Here is a 20766-nt window from a genome sequence, read left to right as displayed (position 1 = left end):
TTGTTCCTCGCCTTGGTTTCCATATATACAGCAGCGTGGTCAGAAATTGCTATATTACCTATTTTACAGGATGATATGGAATTTAAAAAAATTGAGGGGGCAAAAAACATATCAATTCTGGTATGACATTTATGTGGATTGGAGTAGAAAGAAAAATCTCTGCCCTGTGGATGAAGACATCTCCATACATCTACTAATCCTAATTCTTTGTTCAGATCCATCAATTGTCTAGATCTGGGAGATACTCCTGCAGTACTCTTGGGAATCCTGTCTATTTCCGGATCCATAATACAATTAAAGTCTCCCCCTATAATTGTATGACTGGCACCAAAAGCCATCAATTTTGAAAAGGCTTCCGTTATAAATTTAAAGGGGTGTGCCGGGGGGCAGTACAAATTTAAAATCCCATATTCCTCTCCATTTATAAGGGCTTTAATCAGAATATATCGTCCAGATTCGTCTTTTATCTGATTTAGGAGTGAAAGGGAAATTCTTCCGAACAAGAATAACAACTCCCCTGCTTTTTGAGCTAAAAGAAGAAAAAAAGGCCTGATCAAATCCACCCTGTCGTAATTTCAAGTGTTCCTTTATCCGACAGGTGTGTCTCCTGTAGGAGAGCTATATCAACTCTTTCTTTCTTAAGATTTGATAATATTTTCTTCCTTTTGACTGACGAATTACTCCCCTTGACATTCCAGGTGCACCACTTAACCGACTGATCAACCATAATCATCCGGGCAAATCCGAGACCCCCCGGGAGGGGAAACCCTATCCAGAACATCCTGAGCATAGAGCATATAAAATTTACAAAAATAAAGGCTCCATATACACTCACAACAGTATAATAAAAAACTATTTTTAAATAATAAAAAAAATAAAACTTATTTAAGTGGAGATTTTCCCCCTTGTGCCCAGGGGGTGTCACTTCCTTTCCAAAAGTCCATCATATCCTCTCCCAACCAATGCCCCACCCTTGACCCAGGCGCTCCTCAATAAAATGAGGAGAATTCAGATATAGTACAAAGCTAGAGTTAACAGTGAGCACCCTACCCCCTTGTGTATAATCCGCCTTGCCCAGGACTTAACTATCCTCATGCTTTTCAAAATTTCCAGCACATCCTCTTCAACATCAACCTGTTTGAGCATATCAGTCTGTTTCGCACTGTCCTCACAAATGACAAGATTCCTCTCACTAGTAAGTAGTGAAGCAAAGTATTCATTAAGGACCTCCCCTACCACCTCCAACTCAGGCACAAGTTCCCTCCACTATCCGGATGTTGGCGATCTGAAGCAAACAGAAATAGAAATTTTTGGAGAAACTCAGTGGGTCTAGCAGTATCTGTGAAGAGCAAACAGAATTAACGTTGAGTCCAGTGTCTTTTCTTCAGCTGTAGAAGCAGTTCAGAAAAAGTGGCATTTGTGCTGATGTTGAGGGGGTCAGTGAGGCAAGGAGAAAGGAGTGAGTGGGCAGGGGGAGATGGAGCCCAGAAAGCGAGAGAGAAAAGGGCAGGCACACAGAGGGATTATTATTAGTAACCCAGAGAAGAAGAAAAAGCACTGAGGTGGTGAAAATGTAGTGGCTGTGCTGAAATCAACCCATTTCATGACAGGACCTGGGGTTCTAGGCCTAGATAATAAGGAAGGAATCTGCAATTGTTGAGTGTTGAAGGCTGTCAGATGCCTAAGCGGAGGATGAGGTGTTGCTCTTTCAGCTTGCATAGAGTCTCGCACTGTTCACTGGAAACTCAGTGGTGTGTTGAAGTGGCAGGCAACTGGAAGCTCAGGGTCATTTTTACAGACAGGCCATAGGTGTTCTGCAACAGGTCAGCCAGTCTGTGTTGCATCTTTTCCATGGGAGGGTGGGGGCTATCAAACATGTCCATCTTATTCCTGAACTGCAGATTTCCTGCCACTGTGGTTGACAGAATCCTGAGCTATATCTGTCTGATTTCCTGCTCTTCTGCCCTCACCCCTGCCTTTCCGTCCCACAACACAGATAGGGTCCCAATTGTCCTCCCTTTCCATCCCATGAGCATTTGAATCCGAAGAATGATAATTCACCATTTCTGCTACCTCCAACAAGATGCCACTATTCCCTTTGGGACACCTTGATCCACCACTCCTCCACTCCGAACACCTCCATACACCCCCACAGCACCTTTTCATGCAATTGCAGAAGGTGCAACACTCACTTATCTACCTCCTCTGTCATCATCTAAGTTCTCCAACACACCGAAGCAGCAATTTACCTGAATTTCATTCATTTGATGTAGTTTCCTTTAACTGGGGAGGGAAACAAGGCTGGTATAGTGGCTCAGTGGTTAGCTGTGCTGACTGACAGTGCCAGGGACCCAGGTTTGATTTCAGACTTGAGCGTATAGTCCCCATTATCATCTATCTAACTTCTCTTGAACAAAAACATAAATTGCTGGAAAAGCTGAGCAGGTCTGTGTGGAGTTTACACATTCTCCCAGTGTCTGTGAGGGTTTCCTCCCATTGTCCAAAAATGTGCAGGTTTGGTGGATTGGCATGGGGAATGCAGGGTAAAGGGGTTGGGCTGGGCCTGAGAGGGATGCTGTTTGGAGGGTCAGTGTGCACTCGATGGGCCAAATGACGTGCTTCCTTACAGTAGGGATTCTAGTCTATGATTCTGTTCTAACACAGATGGGGTGACCGTTTTGCGGAACACCATTACCTCTGTAAGAATGACCCTGAGCTTCCAATTGCATACCACCTCAATACACCATTGTTTGCATGCCAACATTTCTGAGGTCCAGTAAAACTTGACACAATCTGGAAGGAGAGCAGCTAATCTTCTGTTTGGGTACCTTACAGCCTTCAGGCCTTGACATAGAGTTTAACAATTCCAGAGCAAGCACAACACCTTTCTTGTCCTTTGCCTACAGCTGTCATGAAATGCGTTGCTTTTACCAAGCCAACCATTTTCACCTCCGTATAGTCCCCATTATCATCTATCTAGCTTCTCTTAAACAAAAACATAACTTGCTGGAAAAGCTGAGCAGATCTGGCAGCAACTGTGGAGAAAAATCAGAGTTAACATTTTGGGTCAAGTGACCCTTCCACAGAACTTATCTTCTTCCCTGGCTTACTATCAACAATCGATTTGTCTGTTACCCTTTTCCATCCATCTTACTGGGCTCTACCTCCACCTATCTGCGCACTCCTTTCCTCGCTTCGTCATCAGCATAATTATAACTTTTTCCGAGCTGCTTCTAGTTCTGAAGAAGGGACGCTGGACTCAAAACATTAACTGTTTTTTCTCTCCATAGATGCTGCTAAACTTACTGAATTTCTCCACCGCTTTCTGTTTTTGTTTGAAAATAGTCCTAACCAATCCGGCCTATAGTTCACTAAAGCCTCTTTAGCAAAGGCAGTTGCCTAGTCTGACTTACCTGTAATCTAATAGCAATGTGGTTACTGTTCACTGTTTGAAATTATCCAGAAAACTACTGAATTACATCTGAGTCACTGGTAGATAGGATAGTGAAGCAAGCGTTTGGTATGCTTGCCTTTATTGGTCAGTGCATTGAGTATAGGAGTTGGGAGGTCATATTGCAGCTATACAGGACATTGGTTAGGCCTCTATTGGAATACTGCTTGCAGTTCAGGTCTCCTTGCTACAGGAAGGATGTTGTGAAACTTGAAAGGGTTCAGAAAAGATTGACAAGGGTGTTGCCAGGGTTGGAGGATTTGAGCTATAGGGAGAGGCTGAACAGGCTGGGGCTATTTTCCCTGGAAAGTTGGAGGCCGAGGGATGAGGTTTATAAAATTATGAGGGGCGTGGATAGGATAAATAGACAAGGACTTTTCCCCAAGGTGGGGGAGTCCAAAACTAGAGGGCATGAATTTAAGGTGAGAGGGGAAAGATTTAAAAAGGACCTGAGGGACAACTTTTTCACGCAGTGCTTGGTGCATCTATGGAATGAGCTGCCAAAAGATGTGGTGGAGGCTGGTACAATTACAACATTTAAAAGGCATCTGGGTGGGCACATGAATAGGAAGGGTTTGGAGGGATGTGGACCAAATACTGGCAAATGGGACTAGATTAATTTAGGATACCTGGTTAGCATGGATGAGTTGGTCCGAAGGGTCTGTTTCCATGCTGTACATCTCTTTGACTGTATGACTATTGGGCTCAAACAGAGTTGTTTCAAAAATAACATTTATAAACAAAATTGGGCATCAAGTCCTGTGAATATTTTAAAAATTTGTTAATGGATGTAAAAAAATCTCAAACTCAATCAAACATATTCAGCCAATTTTGAAAACCACAAGAACTTCCTCTGAAGAAGGGTCATTGGACCTGAAATGTTAACTGATTTCTCTGCACAGGTGCTGCTGGAAATGCTGAGCTTTTGCAGCAATTTCTGTTTCTGTTTCGCCAATTATGCCAATTCTGGCTCTTTAGAAAGAGTAAACTTATTAACCCCTCTCACCTTTGCTCTTTCCCTGTAGCTGTAGAAATTGTTATTCAATTGCATTTCAGGCAGTGCATTGGATCATAATGACTCTGTGATTTTTTTAAAAAGAAAAGCATTTACTCCCCATTCATGGAATGCTTCTTCTTCAACACTGACTACATTATAGCAGTGTTCTGGTAGAGCTTAATTACCTTCTCCTGTATTGTAAGGGAATGTGCATTATAGCAATGTTCTGGTAGAGCTTAATTACCTTCTCCTGTATTGTAAGGGAATGTGCATTATAGCAGTGTTCTGGTAGAGCTTAATTAACCTTCTCCTGTATTGTAAGGGAATGTGAACATTCATCCTTTGCCTTTTAATAGGGTACAGATTTAAGCCACCGTTTGTTCAGAAATTGTATAGCTGACTCAGTTTATTCTGCTGTAAGTTTTATGGTAAAACTGCAGGCTGTGATTCGATTGTGACTGATATCAGTGTTTTTCTTTTTAAATAGTCTCAACAAATAGACACCTAGTCAATATGTTTTTGGACTCAATGCCATTAGGTGCTCTCTCTGATATCCCAGAAACTCCTCACGATATTTGCATGGAATGTAGGGTACAAATGGAAAAATGTCATGCTAAAACTTTCTTTTTGATAGTTTGTCACAAGCTGAAGGTTTGTATTCAATTCTTGGCACCATGCTTCTGTAAGGATGTCAGGTGTTGGTAGAGGTATGTTATGATCCCAACTAATGCTAATAGGAGACAAATGGGATCCCAGAGTGAAACATGGCTTGATAGAATGTTAGTTTTTATGTTTGCAATCTGATTATTCTTGCCGGTGGCTGAATATGTTCAGAGGAAACTGCCAGTGCAATTATGATGCAAAAAGAAAGAGACATAAAAACATACTTACACAAAGAGACAATTTGGAAAGATCTTATCAAAAATAGCAAAACGAAAGATTCCATTCTTTTTAAAGCATTATCGTTTTACAGAAACTGAACCCCAGTTAAGTATCACTTTCTTTGCTCTTTAATTTCTCACTTGAGTGATGAAGCTGCAAACACTTCTTTCAGTAACTCTTTTTACCTTCACCACACGTGATTCTCTCCCTCACTCCCTGATTCACACAGGCACTGGCTAGCTCACTAATATTTCCTTCGAGTTCATTGAGGAAAACTTGGGCCTTTGTCCCTGTGACTTTGACATGGAGACTGCTGAACAGCACATCTGCTAGTGGATTTAGGTTTGCTTGCCGAGCTGGAAGGTCCATTTTCAGACGTTGCGTCACCATACTAGGTAACATCATCAATGAGCCTCTGGATGAAGCACTGGTGGCAAGGCCCACTTTCTATTCATGTGTTTAGATTTCCTTGTGTTGGTGATGTCATTTCCTGTGGTGACTTCATTTCCTGTTCTTTTTCTCGGGGGTGGTAAATGGGATCTAAGTCAATGTGTTTGTTGATAGAGTTTCCGGTTGGAATGTCATGTTTCTAGGAATTCTTGTGTGTGTCTCTGTTTGACTTGACCTAGGATGGATGTGTTGTCCCAGTCGAAGTGATGTTCTTCCTCATCTGTATGTAAGGCTACTAGTGAGAGTGGGTCATGATCTTTTTGTGGTTAGTTAATGTTCATGTATCCTTGTGGCTAGTTTTCTGCCTGTGTGTCCAATGTAGTGTTTGTTACAGTTCTTGCATGGTATTTTGTAAATCATGATCACAATACACTAAAACTGGCCCGAAAATGGGAACCCAGTGCCGTCCAACAGAGCGCCACCCGCTAACAAATGACATCACCAATACAGGAAATGACACCACCAACACAGGAAATGACTTCACCAACCCAAGGAAACCTAAAAATATAAATAGAAAGCGGGATATAACACGAGCACTTCTCTGGAGGCTCACTGATGATGTTACCTAGTTTGGTGACGAAACACCTGAAAACGAACCTTCCAGCTCAGCGAGCAAACCTACATCCAGAACCTCAATCTGAGCTACAAATCTTCTCAAAACTCGCTAACCTCTACTAGTCTGGAACTTTTCTTATGAACATGCTTCTACCCTTTCTTGGGGTTGTAAAAATTCAACTTTGTAAACTCATCAGGAATTATCACAGCAAGTAATTTGTATAGTAATTTAGCTTAAGGCATGTGATATCTTGGAAATGCTGATTTGACCTTTTTTTTAAGAAAAATAAGCCACTTTAGCAAAACTTAAAAAAAGTCATTTACCTCTATTTCAGAACCCAAGTTGCCATACAATAAAAAAAAGATAAACTTTCATCACAGGTGCATAGGAGATTCACAAGAATTATTGCAGAGGTGAAGGAATTCAGTTATCTCAATAAAGTTGAGGAGCATGGCTCGCACTCCTTGGAAAGGGGAATGTTGAGGGGACGCTTAATGGAATTACTTGAAAAAAGCCATATGACAAAAAATATTTATAAAGCACCCTTGTGATGAAAGTCTCCAAAATGCTTCACAGGAACAATATAAAACCAAGTATGACACCAAGCCAAGCAGGGAGGAAGTGATAAGGTAAGGGAATCGTGGTTTATTACAGAAATTGCATCTCTTGTTAATCAGAAGAAGGAGGCTCACGTGTTGCTGAGACAAGATGGTTTAGATGAGGCAACGGAGAGATACAGATCAGCTAGGAAGGATTTAAAGAGAGTGTTAAGAAGGGCAAAGAGAGGACATGAGCAATCTTTAGCAAATAGAATAAAGGAGAACCCTATAGGTATGTGAGGAATAAAAGGATGACTAGAGTAGGAATAGGGCCAGTCAAAGACAGAAGTGGGAAGTTGAGTGTGGATCCTTTGGAGATCGGAGAGGTGCTAAACGAACACTTATCATCGGTTTTCACTCAGGAAAAGGAGAATATTGGAGAGGAGAAGAATGAGATACGAGATATTAGACTAGAAAGGATCGAGGTTAGTTACAAAGAGGTGTTATCAATTCTAGAAGGAGTGAAAGAGACAAGTCCCCTGGCAGGATGGGATTTATCCGAGGATTCTCTGGGATGCTAGGGAGGAGATGGCGGAGCCTTTGGCTTTGATCTTTGATTCGTCATTGTCTACAGGTTTAGTACCAGAGGACTGGAGGATTGCAAATGTGCCCTTGTTCAAGAAGGGCAATAGAGATGACCCAGGTAATTATAGACCTGTGAGTCTTACTTCTGTTGTAGGAAAGGTTTTGGAAAGGATTACAAGAGATAAGATTTATAATCATCTAGCAAGCAACAATTTGATTTCAGATAGTCAACATGGTTTTGTCAAGGCCAGGTTGTGTTTCACAAACCTCATTTGAGTTTTTTGAGAAGGTGACCAAGCATGTAGATGAGGGTAGGGCAGTTGACGTCGTATACATGGACTTCAGTAAAGCGTTTGATAAGGTTCCACATGGTAGGCTGTTGGAGAAACTGCAGGGGCATGGGATTGAGGGTGATTTAGCAGTTTGGTTTAGAAACTGGCTTTCTGAATGAAGGCAGTGAGTGGTGGTTGATGGAAAATATTCAGTCTGGAGTCCAGTTACTAGTGGTGCGCTGCAAGGATCTGTTTTGGGACCACTGCTGTTTGTAATTTTTATAAATGACTTAGACACAGGCATAGGTGGATGGCTTAGTAAATTTGCAGATGACACTGAAGTCGGTGGAGTAGTGGACAGTTTGGAAGAATGTTGCAGGGGGACTTGGATAAACTGCAGAATTGGGCTGAGAGGTGGCAAATGGCAGTTCAATGCAGCTAAATGTGAGATGATGCACTTTGGGAAAAATTACAGGAAGGTAGAATACTGGGTCAGTGGAAAGATTGTTGGTAGTGTGGATGTGCAGAGAGATCTTGGAGTCCGTGTGCATAGATCCCTGAAAGTTGTCACCCAGGTTGATAGTGCTGTTAAGAAGGCATACAGTGTGTTAGGTTTCATTGGTAGAGGGATTGAGTTCCGGAGCCACAATATCATGCTACAACTATACAAAACACTAGTGTGGCCACACTTGGAATATTGTGTACGTTCTGGTCCCCATATTTCAGGAAGGATGTGGAAGCATTGGAAAAGGTGCAGAGGAGATTTACCAGGATGTTGCCTGGTCTGGAGGGAAGGTCTTATGAGGAAAGGCTGAGAGACTTGGGTCTATTCTCATTGAAAAGAAGGCTAAGAGGGGATTTGATAGAGACATACAAGATGATCAGAGGATTAGACAGGGTAGACAGTGAGAGCCTTTTTCCTAGGATGATGATGTCAGCTTGTACGAGGGGGCATAACTACAAATTGAGGGTTGATAGATTTAAGACAGATGTCAGAGGCAGGTTCTTTACTCAGAGTGGTAAGGGTGTGGAATGCCCTACCTGCTAATGTAGTCAACTCAGCCACATTAGGGAGATTTAAACAATCCTTAGATAAGCACATGGATGATTTTGGGATAGTGTAGGGGGACGAGCTGAGAATACTTCACAAGTTGGCGGAATATTGAGGGCCGAAGGGTCTCTTCTACACTGTATTGTTCTATGTTCTATTAGGATTGTGTAAGGTGATCAAAGGCATGGTCAAAGAGGGGTTTCTTTGGTTCCTTTGACAATCAGCTTGGTTTTGTCCTCTGACCTATGGCTGTGCAACCACTTGAAACTGCTTCTCCTTATTTGCACTGTCATGATGTTGAACAACTAACTTGCAATTTTTATCAGTTCTAAGGAGAAAGTCCCACCTCTTCCAATATTCTAATGGACCTGAAGCCCCTCATTCCAGCTACTGATTTGGTAAACCACCTCTGCACTCTCTCTCGTGCTCTCTCCCAGGTTTTAACGTCCTTTAAAATGTAATCCCAGAAATTGAGCCCACTACCCCAGCTGAGCTCTAACCAGTTTATAAGTGTGCTATCATTCAACAATTTTGTGTGTGTGTAAAATCTGGATCTTTTGAAAGTACGCATAAGGAACAATGTTAACATGAGGAAAATACATTAATGTAATTGTACCAGAATCAGAACACATTTGCTTATGAATTGTTTTTGTAAAGGAATTGCTGCATTTTCCTCTGAATTTAATGATACTCCAGGGATCAAAGCATGATTCAGTTCTCTATCTTTGTCCCACACCACACCACACCTCATTAAATTGGTCATGTGCCAGAAGTGCACAACACCACTACGCTCATTATAAATTTTAGATTGCTTTAAATAATGATCTACGATGGAGCCTTTGCCGTGCCTTTGGTATTTCTAACTTGCCTGAAACTCGCACTTTGAAATTACAGTGTGTGTGAAAGACTTGCATGTTTGTAGGAAATGTTACTCCACTTTATTTCAGTCATAGTATCCCACGTAATTTAACCTCCCACTAACATATTCCATCCTTCCCTTGCTACTCCATGTGGCTAGCTCCCTTTTATAAGATTGCAAGGTCTTTTTTGCTTCTTGGGAGAGTAAAATCCTGAAAAAGCCTTAGAACGCTTCACTATGAAAAAGTTATAAGATGCCTCAATGATTTTTGTGCATAAGGGAAACTGGATTTATGTTTCCCACAGTGCTTAATTCTTCAAGTAGGAGTGTTGGAAGTGGATGGGAATATGTTGTCAGTTGTTAAAACAACACTGTTCCAAAAAATGTTTTTTTCAAATTAAGTCTAGGTTAAAATCTATAGCCCACAGTTAAAAAAATAAAAAGTGGAAACTGAAGTGATTGTTGGGAAATGCCAAATTCAGATTTTTAAGGAATAATTAGTTCTATCAAGATGATGATCCTGGGCTACAAAAGGACCTTTTTCCACTTGGCAGAATCGAAACGTTTTGAAATTTTTGGTAAAATGTTTTGGTAAATCCAAGTTGGGACCTGGGAGTCCCTGTAAGTTGTGCTTTTTGAAGAGTGCAAGTAGAACCGATTGTAGGTTGTCCAATGTAAACTGTGCATTTACATGTAACCCTCACATCCAGAAGCATCTCTCTTGCTGGACTGTAACACTGGCTCCAGCCTGTAGGCAGCCAGGATCAGACCCTTGTTATTTGCTGGTGGGGAATAAAACTACCTCTGTCTGTAAAGATGATACTGGTTTTGACAGTGAGTTACCTGTTTTATCTCATCTCCTTCCAAGCACCCACCAATACACTCTTAGAGGGGACAGCTAGCCTCTTCACTGCTGCCTTACTCTGCTTTGTTTTTACTTTACCAATATTGAAACATAGTTTACAATAAAGAATCTTTGCAGCCTGCTATTCACAATAAATGATAATGTTTTCAAACTGTTTTGCTACTTTTTCAAGGGGTAAATGATTCCTTTGTCTGGCCTGAGCCTGTCATTACGAATGATCTCCAATATTTCTGAACTGGACGTTGTGACTGGTGCAGTCAATGAAAACAATATTCAATCATGCAAAAAAAAGTATTCTGACCGAAGTTATTACATTTTGTGAAGAAGCAGGCCTTCCTCAATACTTAGCATAAAGAATTGAGTCTATTTGACTTGTTTAGAAACATACTGCCGATAGAGCTTTGTATGGCTTGAACATATTGTGGACATTGAATTAATGTAGAGCTGAAAAACTTTCAGGGCTCATTTGGTAGTATTTTTGTTTCTTGAGTCAGGAAGGTAGAGACTCGAGTCCTACTTTAGACGTTGTAGATTTCGATCCAGGCTAACCTTGCAGTGTAGATTAGATTAGATCAGATTACTTACAGTGTGGAAACAGGCCCTTCGGCCCAACAAGTCCACACCGCCCCGCCGAAGCGCAACCCACCCATACCCCCTACATTTACCCTTTACCTAACACTACGGGCAATTTAGCATGGCCAATTCACCTGACCTGCACATCTTTGGACTGTGAGAGGAAACCGGAGCACCCGGAGGAAACCCACGCAGACACGGGGAGAACGTGCAAACTCCACACAGTCAGTTGCCTGAGGCGGGAATTGAACCCGGGTCTCTGGAGCTGTGAGGCAGCAGTGCTAACCACTGTGCCACTGTGCCGCCCAGTGTACTCGCGTGAAAGCTGCAATGTCAGAAGTGTCATCTTCTTGAAGAGATGAAAAACCAACTCTCCACCTAGCTGTCTTGTTAAAGATCCCATGATAATCTTCTGAAGAAGGTGGAGGTAGTTCCTGTTGGGAGTCATCGAGTCATAGTCATACAGCACAGAAACAAACCCTTTGGTTCAATTCGTCTCTGCTGACCACGCATCCCAATCTGACCTAGTCCCATTTACCAGCATTTGGCCTATATTGCTGTAAACGCTTCCTATTCATATACCTGTCCAGATACCTTTTTAAATGTTGTAACTCTACCTGTCTCCACCACTTCCTCTGACAGCTTGTTCCATACACGCACAATCCTGTGTGTAAAAAAGGTTACCCATCAAGTCCCTTTATTAAATTTTTCCCCTCCCTCCTTAAATCTAGTTTTAGACTCCCCTACCTTGGACAAATGACCTTAGCTATTCACCCTATCCGTGCCACTCATGGTTTTTTTTATCCCAAGCTGTACTTAACTCTTGACCAATGTCTTATTATTTCCAGTGAAAACACACCCACCCTATCCAGTCTCTCATAACTGAGGCTGTTCATATCCGGCAACATCCTGGTGAATCTCCTCTGCATCCCCTTGAGTGCCATCAAATTCTTCTGATAGTGTGGCGACCGGAACTGCTCACAGTATTCCACCTGTGACCTAACCAAGACTCGATAAAGTTATAGTAAGACTTCCTTGCCCTTATGTGCTACGGCTTGGCCAATGAAGAAAAACATCTTATATGCCTTCTTCACCACCCTGTGTATCTGTGCAGACACCTTCAGGGATCTAAGGACTTGTACATAAAGATCCCTTTTCTCAGTACGCCCTGAGGACCTACCATTCATCATGTGTATCCTTTCTTTATTAGATCTCCCAAAGTGCATCATGTCCCACTCATCAGGATGAAATTCCATCTGCCATTGCTGTGCCTAATTTACCAGCTGATCAATTAGACTGCAGCCTGAGACCATCTTTCTCACTATCAACAACACCAATTCCATGTCATCCGCAAACTTGTGAATGATACATAGAGTCATAGAGATATACAGAACGGAAACAGACCCTTTGGTCCAACTCGTTCATGCTGACTAGATATCCCAAACCAATCTAGTCCCACCTGCTAGCACCTGGCCCATATCCCTCCAAATCCTTCCTATTCATATACCCATCCAAATGCCTCTTAAATGTCGCAATTGTACCAGCCTCCACCACTTCCTCTGGCAGCTCATTCCATACACGTACCACCCTCTGTGTGAAAAAGTTGCCCCTTAGGTCTCTTTTATATCTTTCCCCTCTCACCCTTAACCTATGACCTCTAGTTCTGGACTCCCCCACCCCAATGAAAAGACTTTATCCTATCCATGCCTCTCATGATTTTGTAAACCTCTATAAGGTCACCCCTCAGCCTTCCCACGCTCCAGGGAAAATAGCCCGAGCCTATTCAGCCTCTCCCTGTAGTTCAAATCCTCCAAACCTGGCAACATCCTTGTAAATCTTTTCTGAACCCTTTCATGTTTCACAAAATTCTTCCGATAGGAAGGAGACCAGAATTGCAGGCAATATTCCAACAGTGGCCTAACCAATGTCCTGTACAGCTGCAACATGACCTCTCAACTCCTGTACTCAATACTCTGACCAATAAAGGAAAGCATACCAAACGCCGCCTTCACTATCCTACCTACCTGCGAGTCCACTTTCAAGGAGCTATGAATCTGCACTCCAAGGTCTCTTTGTTCAGCAACACTCCCTAGGATCTTACCATTAAGTGTATAAGTCCTACTAAGATTTGCTTTCCCAAAATGTAGCACCTTGCATTTATCTGAATTAAACTCCATCTGCCACTCCTCAGCCCATTGTCCCGTCTGATCAAGATCCCATTGTAATCTGAGGTAATCCTCTTCGCTTTCCACTACACCTCCAATTTTGCCGTTATCTGCAAAATTACTAATTATACCTCTTATGCTCACATCCAAATCATTTATATAAATGACAACAAGTAGAGGACCCAGCACTGATCCTTGTGGCATTCCACTGATACAGGCCTCCAATCTGAAAAACAACCCTCTACCACCACCCTCTGTCTTCTATCTGTGAACCTGTTCTGTATCCAAATAGCTAGTTCTCCCTGTATTCCTTGAGATCTAACCTTGCTAATCAGTCTCCCATGGAGAACATTGTCGAACACCTTACTGAAGTCCATATAGATCACGTTCACTGCTCTGCCCTCATTATTCCTCTTTGTTACTTCTTCAAAAAACCCAATCAAGTTTGTGAGACATGATTTCCCACGCAGAAAGACTATAAGACCATAAGACCATAAGACATAGGAGTGGAAGTAAGGCCATTCAGCCCATCAAGTCCACTCCGCCATTCAATCATGGCTGATGCGCATTTCAGCTCCACTTACCAGCGTTCTCCCCGTAGCCCTTAATTCCTCGAGACAACAAGAATCTATCAATCTCGGCCTTGAAGACATTTAGCGTCCCGGCTTCCACTGCACTCCGTGGCAATGAATTCCACAGGCCCACCACTCTCTGGCTGAAGAAATGCCTCCACATTTCTGTTCTGAAATGACCCCCTCTAATTCTAAGGCTGTGTCCACGGGTCCTAGTCTCCTCGTCTAACGGAAACAATTTCCTAGCATCCACCTTTTCCAAACCATGTATTATTTTGTACGTCTCTATTAAGTCTCCCCTTAATCTTCTAAACTCCAACGAATACAATCCCAGTATCCTCAGCCATTCCTCATATGTTAGACCTGTCATTCCAGGGATCATCAGTGTGAATCTCCGCTGGACACGTTCCAGTGCCAGTATGTCCTTCCTGAGGTGTGGGGACCAAAACTGGACACAGTACTCCAAATGGCGCCTACCCAGAGCTTTATAAAGTCTTAGTAGTACATCTCTGCTTTTATATTCCAACCCTCTTGAGATAAGAGACAACATTGCATTCGCTTTCTTAATCACGGACTCAACCTGCATGTTTACCTTTAGAGAATCCTCGACTAGCACTCCCAGATCCCTTTGTGCATTGGCTTTATTAATTTTCTCACCATTTAGAAAGTAGTCTATGCTTTTATTCTTTTTGCCAAAGTGCAAGAACTCGTACTTGCTCACGTTAAATTCCATCAGCCATTTCCTGGACCACTCTCCCAACCTGTCAAGATCCTTCTGCAGCCGCCCCACTTCCTCAGTACTACCTGCCTGTCCACCTAACTTTGTATCATCGGCAAACTTCGCTAGAATTCCCCCGGTTCCCTCATCCAAATCATTAATATATAATGTGAACAGCTGTGGCCCCAGCACCGAACCCTGCGGGACACCTCTCGTCACCGGCTGCCATTCTGAAAAGGGACCTTTTATCCCAATTCTCTGCCTTCTGTTAGACAGCCAATCCTCAGTCCATCCCAGCAGCTCACCTCGAACACCATGGGCCCTCACTTTGCTCAGCAGCCTCCCGTGTGGCACCTTATCAAAGGCCTTTTGAAAGTCTAGATATACCACATCCACTGGGTTTCCCTGGTCTAACCTACTTGTTACCTCTTCAAAAAATTCCAACAGGTTTGTCAGGCATGACCTCCCTTTACTAAATTCATGTTGACTTGTTCTAATCAGACTCTGCTCTTCCAAGAATTTAGAAACCTCATCCTTAATGATGGATTCTAGAATTTTACCAACAACTGAGGTTAAGCTGATTGGCCTATAATTTTCCATCTTTTGCCTTGATTCTTTCTTGAACAAGGGGGTTACAACATCCATCTTCCAATCATCCGGGACCTTTCCTGACTCCAGTGACTCTTGAAAGATCTCAACCAATGCCTCTGCTATTTCCTCAGCCACCTCTCTCAGAACTCTAGGGTGTATCCCATCGGGGCCAGGAGATTTATCACTTTTAAGACTTTTTAACTTTTCTAGCACTGTCTCTTTCGTAATGGCAACCATACTCAATTCAGCCCCGTGACACCCTTTAATTTTTGGGATATTACTCATGTCTTCCACTGTGAAAACTTATGCAAAGTACTTGTTAAGTTCTCCTGCTATTTCCTTATCTCCCATCACTAGGCTTCCTGCATCAGTTTGAAGTGGCCCAATGTCTACTTTTGCCTGTCGTTTGTTTCTTATGTACTGAAAGAAACTTTTACTATTATTTCTAATATTATTGGCTAGCCTACCTTCATATTTGATGCTCTCATTTCTTATTACACTCTTTGTTATCCTCTGTTTGCTTTTGTATCCTTCCCAATCTTCTGATTTCCCACTGTTCTTAGCCACTTTATAGGATCTCTCTTTTTCTTTAATACATTTCCTGACTTCCTTTGTCAGCCAAGGTTGTCTAATCCCTCCCCGGTTAATCTTTCTTTTCTTGGGAATGAACCTCTGTACAGTGTCCTCAATTATACCTACAAACTCCTGCCATTTTTGCTCTGCTGTCTTCCCGGTTAGCCTCTGCTTCCAGTCTATTTTAGTCAGTTCCTCTCTCATGCCCTCATAATTACCTTTATTCAACTGTAACACCATTACATCCGATTTTGCCTTCTCCCTTTCTAACTCCAGACTGAACTCTATCATATTATGGTCGTTACTTCCTAAGGGTTCCCTTACTTTAAGATCTTTTATAGAGTCTGGTTCATTGCAAAGCACTAGGTCCAGAATAGCCTGCTCTCTTGTGGGCTCCATGACAAGCTGTTCCAAAAATCCATCCTGTAAGCATTCCATGAATTCCCTTTCTTTAGATCCACTAACAACATTATTTACCCAGTCCACCTGCATATTGAAGTCTCCCATGATCAATGTAACCTTGCCTTTCTGACATGCCTTCTCTATTTCCCGGTACATGTTATGTCCCTGGTCCTGACCACTGTTAGGAGGTCTATACACAACTCCACTTATGTTTTTTTTGCCTTTGTGGTTCTTCAATTCCACCCACACAGACTCCACATCATCCGACGCTATGTCATTCAATATCATAGATTTAATTTTGTTCTTAACTAACAAGGCAACCCCACCCCCTCTGCCCACCTCTCTGTCTTTTCGATAAGTTGAAAAACCATGGAGGTTTAACTGCCAGTCCTGACCCCCCTGTAACCAAGTCTCTGTGATGCCTACTACATCATAATCATTCACTATTATCTGTGCCATTAGTTCATCGGCTTTGTTATGTATGCTACGAGCATTCAGGTAAAGTGCCTTAATGCTAACTTCCTTATCATTAGAGATTTTGGAAGTCATATGTCCTAAGTTATCCTTGCTTTTTACTGTATTCTCAGTCTGCCTCAATTTTAAATCCGCCTGGAAACATGCTATCCTGCTGCTTATCTTGCCATTTACCTCCATACTCCCTGTTGCTTTCACTTTCCCTTCCCCCCCACTCAGAAGTTTAAAGTCCTACTGACCACCCTATTTATCCTCTTCGCTAGAACATTGGTACCTGATCGGTTCAGGTGGAGACCGTCCCAACGGTACAGATCCCCCCTGTTCCAAAACTGATGCCAATGCCCCATGAAGTGGAATCCCTCTTTCCCACACCAATCCCTTAGCCACGTGTTTACTTGCCTAATTTTCTTGTCCCTATGCCAATTGGCACGTGGCTCGGGCAGTAATCCGGAGATTATGACCCTTGAGGACCTGTGCTTCAATTTCCTGCCTAGTGCTTCATAATGCCCAAACAGGTCCTCCACCCTAGTCTTGCCTATGTTGTTGGTACCAACGTGGACCACAACAACTGGATCCTCCCCCTCCCGCTCCAATGTCCTTTCAAGACGGTCGGAGATGTCTCGCACCCTGGCACATCTATCCCTAATCAGTCCTTGCCTTTCCAAATACATGCACATCCTGTCCCTCAGGATTCCCTCCAACAACTTGACTACCATTGACATCAGGCTCACTGGTCTATAGTTCCCTGGCTTGTCCTTACCGCCCTTCTTAAAACAGTGGTACCACATTAGCCAACCTCTTGTCTTCTGGCACCTCATTTGTGACTATCGATGATACAAATATCTCAGCAAGGGGCCCAGCAATCACTTCTCTAGCTTTCCAGAGGGTTCTGGGATACATCTGATCGGTTCTGGGGAATTATCTGCTTTTATGTGTTTCAAGACATCTAGCACTTCCTTCTCTCTAATATGTCTGATTGAGAGGGGGATGACCAGAAGGCACTCATAGAGCATAGAACAATACAGCACAGAATAGGCCCTCTGGCTCTGGATGTAGTCCCGGCCTGTGAATTAATCTAAGCTTATCCATTATTTGCATTACTCCTGCATTACTTGACCATGCTTTCTGGCCTTCTTGGTGGTCACCCAACACGTCTCTGACTATGTCGCCTTTATGGCGCGACCATCTTGCTAAATTGCTATCCACTATGTTCTCAGCGTCATTGAAGCTCCATGTGGCTAATAAGCGGAAAGTGATGTCCTAGTGGTATCATCACTGGGCTGGTAGTCCAGAGATGCAGATAATGTTTTGGTGATCTGGATTCAATTTCAAATACCTTCTGCATTCCCATCCAAATTGTTAATGTTATTAACACATGACATGGGCCCCAAACACTGAATCCTGTGGTGCACCACTGGTCACAAAACCAAAGCCTCTTCAACACTCTTTGTCTCCTGTTTGCAAGCAAATTTTGGATGCAGTTAGACAAGTTGCTGTAGATCCTATGGCTCTTATCTTTTGGCCCAGCCTTCCACGTGGGACCTTGTCAAAGGCCTTCCTGAAGTCCATGTAAAGCACATGAATAGCACCACCCTCAATACATTTAGTTACCTTATCAAAAAGCTCAAAATTATTCAGATAGGTTCTGCCTCTAATAAATCAATGCTGACTATCCTTGATCAATCTCTGCCTTTCCAAATGTAGATTAGTGCAATCCTTCGGAATTTTTAAAAATAATTTCCCAATCACCTATGGTCTGAAATAACCTGGTCTATTCCTGCAGGCCTCCTTGAACAAAGGAACCACATTTAGCTATCCTACAGTCATCTGTCCAACTCCTGTAATCCTTTCACATTAAAGTGATCCCAGATAATGTTCGGAAATATTATTTTTAAAGCCCTCCCTCCTACACCAACTCTTCAGCCATCTGACCTATCCCCATATTCCTATACTATGCACGTGGCACTGGAGGTTACTCTCAAATTTTACTACCTAATTCCCTAATCCTGCTGCTGTCCACTATCACTAAATTCCTCCCAGTCTTTGTCCTCCCTGTCTTTGTCCTCCGCTATTGAGCAGCAGAGCCAACTGTAATGTCACAAACTTGGCTACTGCCGCATTGCCCTGAGAGAACCCCCTGCCGATAACAGTATCAAACACAGAGTGTCTGTTTGAGAGGGGCTGACCAGCAGGGACTCCTGCATTACTTGACCATGCTTTCTAGCCTTCTCAGTAGTTACCCAACACGTCTCTGCCTATGTAGCCCTTATGGCGTGACCAGCTTGCTAAATTGCTATCCACTATGTTCTAAGCTCTATTGGGAGTTCATCTGCAGCTCCAGCTGCTCCATGTGGCTAATAAGAGGAAAGTTAGTCCCGAGATGTTCTGGTGATCTACATTCAAATTCTGTCACAGCAGATGGTGGAGTTTGAATTCAATTTTTAAAAAAACCCTGAAATTAAGAGTCTAATGATGTATCTGTGTAGCAGTTTTCTGCTATTTATGCATGAAGATATGCATATCCCTCTGCACCAAAGCACTGAAGTTCTCATCATTAAAAAAATGTTGCCTTTCTATTCTCCAACCAAAATGAGTCACCTCATGCTTATTTGCGTTAAATTTTGCATGCCATAATTTGGCCTCTTGTTTTGTCAGATGGAGAGGGACTTTGCATACTGTGAGAGAGATTATGGGTTCGGGTGGTGGGTGGGGTGCAATCTTTGGGAGTTTATATTGTTCATGGACTGCAGACGGGCCTTGGAGAAGCTGCAGGTCAGTTAGAGTTGGTTGGCAATGGCGAATGCCCTCCTCCTGGTTCATAAACATTGCTGAAAAGATGGCTTGTATGCTGAATTACCTGTTCTTGCCTCCCTTCAGCCGTCAAAATTCTTGATACAAAGTCTGGCCTGCAACCAATAACTTTATCATTCTATTTAAATCTGATGCATAAAACTTGCCTCTTCAGGTTGTTTTTCTTTCCCAGTCTCTATTAAACTGTTCATGAGCATATTGGTGGTTCATTAATTCACCTTTAAGACGTGCTATAATTTTAATCTACCTCCACATGTCATTCTCTTAGAATCATAGAGTCTGTACAGTGTGGAAACAGGCCATTTGGCCCAACAGTGACCCTCTGAAGAGCATCCCACCTTATCCCTGCAACCCTGCACCCTCCCATGGCTAACCCACCCAACCTACGTATCTCTGCACACTATGGGTAATTTATCATGGCCAAACCACCCCTAACCTGCACATCTTTGGGTGGGAGGAAACCGGAGCACTCTGAGGAAACCCATGCAGACACAGGGAGAATGTACAAACTCCACACAGAAAGTCACCCGATGCTGGAATTAAACCTGCGTCTCTGGCACTGTGAGGCTGCATTGCTAAGTACTGTCACCACGCTGCCTCTTTGCTGAGGCGGGTTAAGATTTGCCCCTTAGAATTTGAGCTCTTATCAGGGCTTTTATATATGTATGGGAGAGCAGACCCGATAAAGCAGTGATTGTGGTAATTTCTCTATTCCAATGAATATTTTTTACACTGACCTTGCTCAGTAAAACCTGCCGTTAGCAATCAGTATGCAATAGACGGACCAACTGTGGCACAAACATTAAAAGCACACAATGCAAGAAATACTGTTGCACTAGATTGCTCCCTAATCAGGAGCTATTCATCAAGTTGAAAACCATGAATTTGTGAAACTATTTGGTTTCCACTGCTGATTTTTACACTGTGGCAGCTTAGCACAATTTGTTTCACTGCAATAGTTCAAAATGTTGACAATGTTTGTTCCTCTCGCTCGCTCACTCGCTCTCCAGATCCTGCCAGACCTGCTGAGTTTCTCCAGCATTTTGTTATTTTCATTCTCCAGATCTGCAGTATTTTCTTTGTATTTTGGGCGGCACGGTGGCACAGTGGTTAGCACTGCTGCCTCACAGCGTTAGAGACCTGGGTTCAACTCCCGACTCAGGCAACTGTCTGTGTGGAGTATGCACATTCTCCCCGTGTCTGCGTGGGTTTCCTCCGGGTGCTCCGGTTTCCTCCCACAGACCAAAGATGTGCAGGTTAGGTGAATTGGCCATGCTAAAATTGCCCGTAGTGTTAGGTAAAGGGGTAAATATAGGGGAATGGGTGGGTTGCGCTTCGGCGGGTCGGTGTGGACTTGTTGGGCCGAAGGGCCTGTTTCCA

The 20766-nt window shown here is 42.9% G+C and overlaps 1 protein-coding gene across 2 annotated transcripts in view; it reads left to right on the top strand.

Annotated features, from left to right (window-relative positions):
• Positions 1-20766, top strand: part of mindy4 (MINDY lysine 48 deubiquitinase 4) — a 186465-nt gene that overhangs the window by 36932 nt on the left and 128767 nt on the right. The gene's annotated exons all lie outside the window — the stretch shown is intronic.

Source organism: Chiloscyllium plagiosum, chromosome 5 (assembly GCF_004010195.1).
Source record: "Chiloscyllium plagiosum isolate BGI_BamShark_2017 chromosome 5, ASM401019v2, whole genome shotgun sequence".
Taxonomy (NCBI): Eukaryota; Metazoa; Chordata; class Chondrichthyes; order Orectolobiformes; family Hemiscylliidae; genus Chiloscyllium; species Chiloscyllium plagiosum.
Note: the sequence above shows the minus strand (reverse complement) of the source record. Positions and strands in the feature narration are given on the sequence as shown.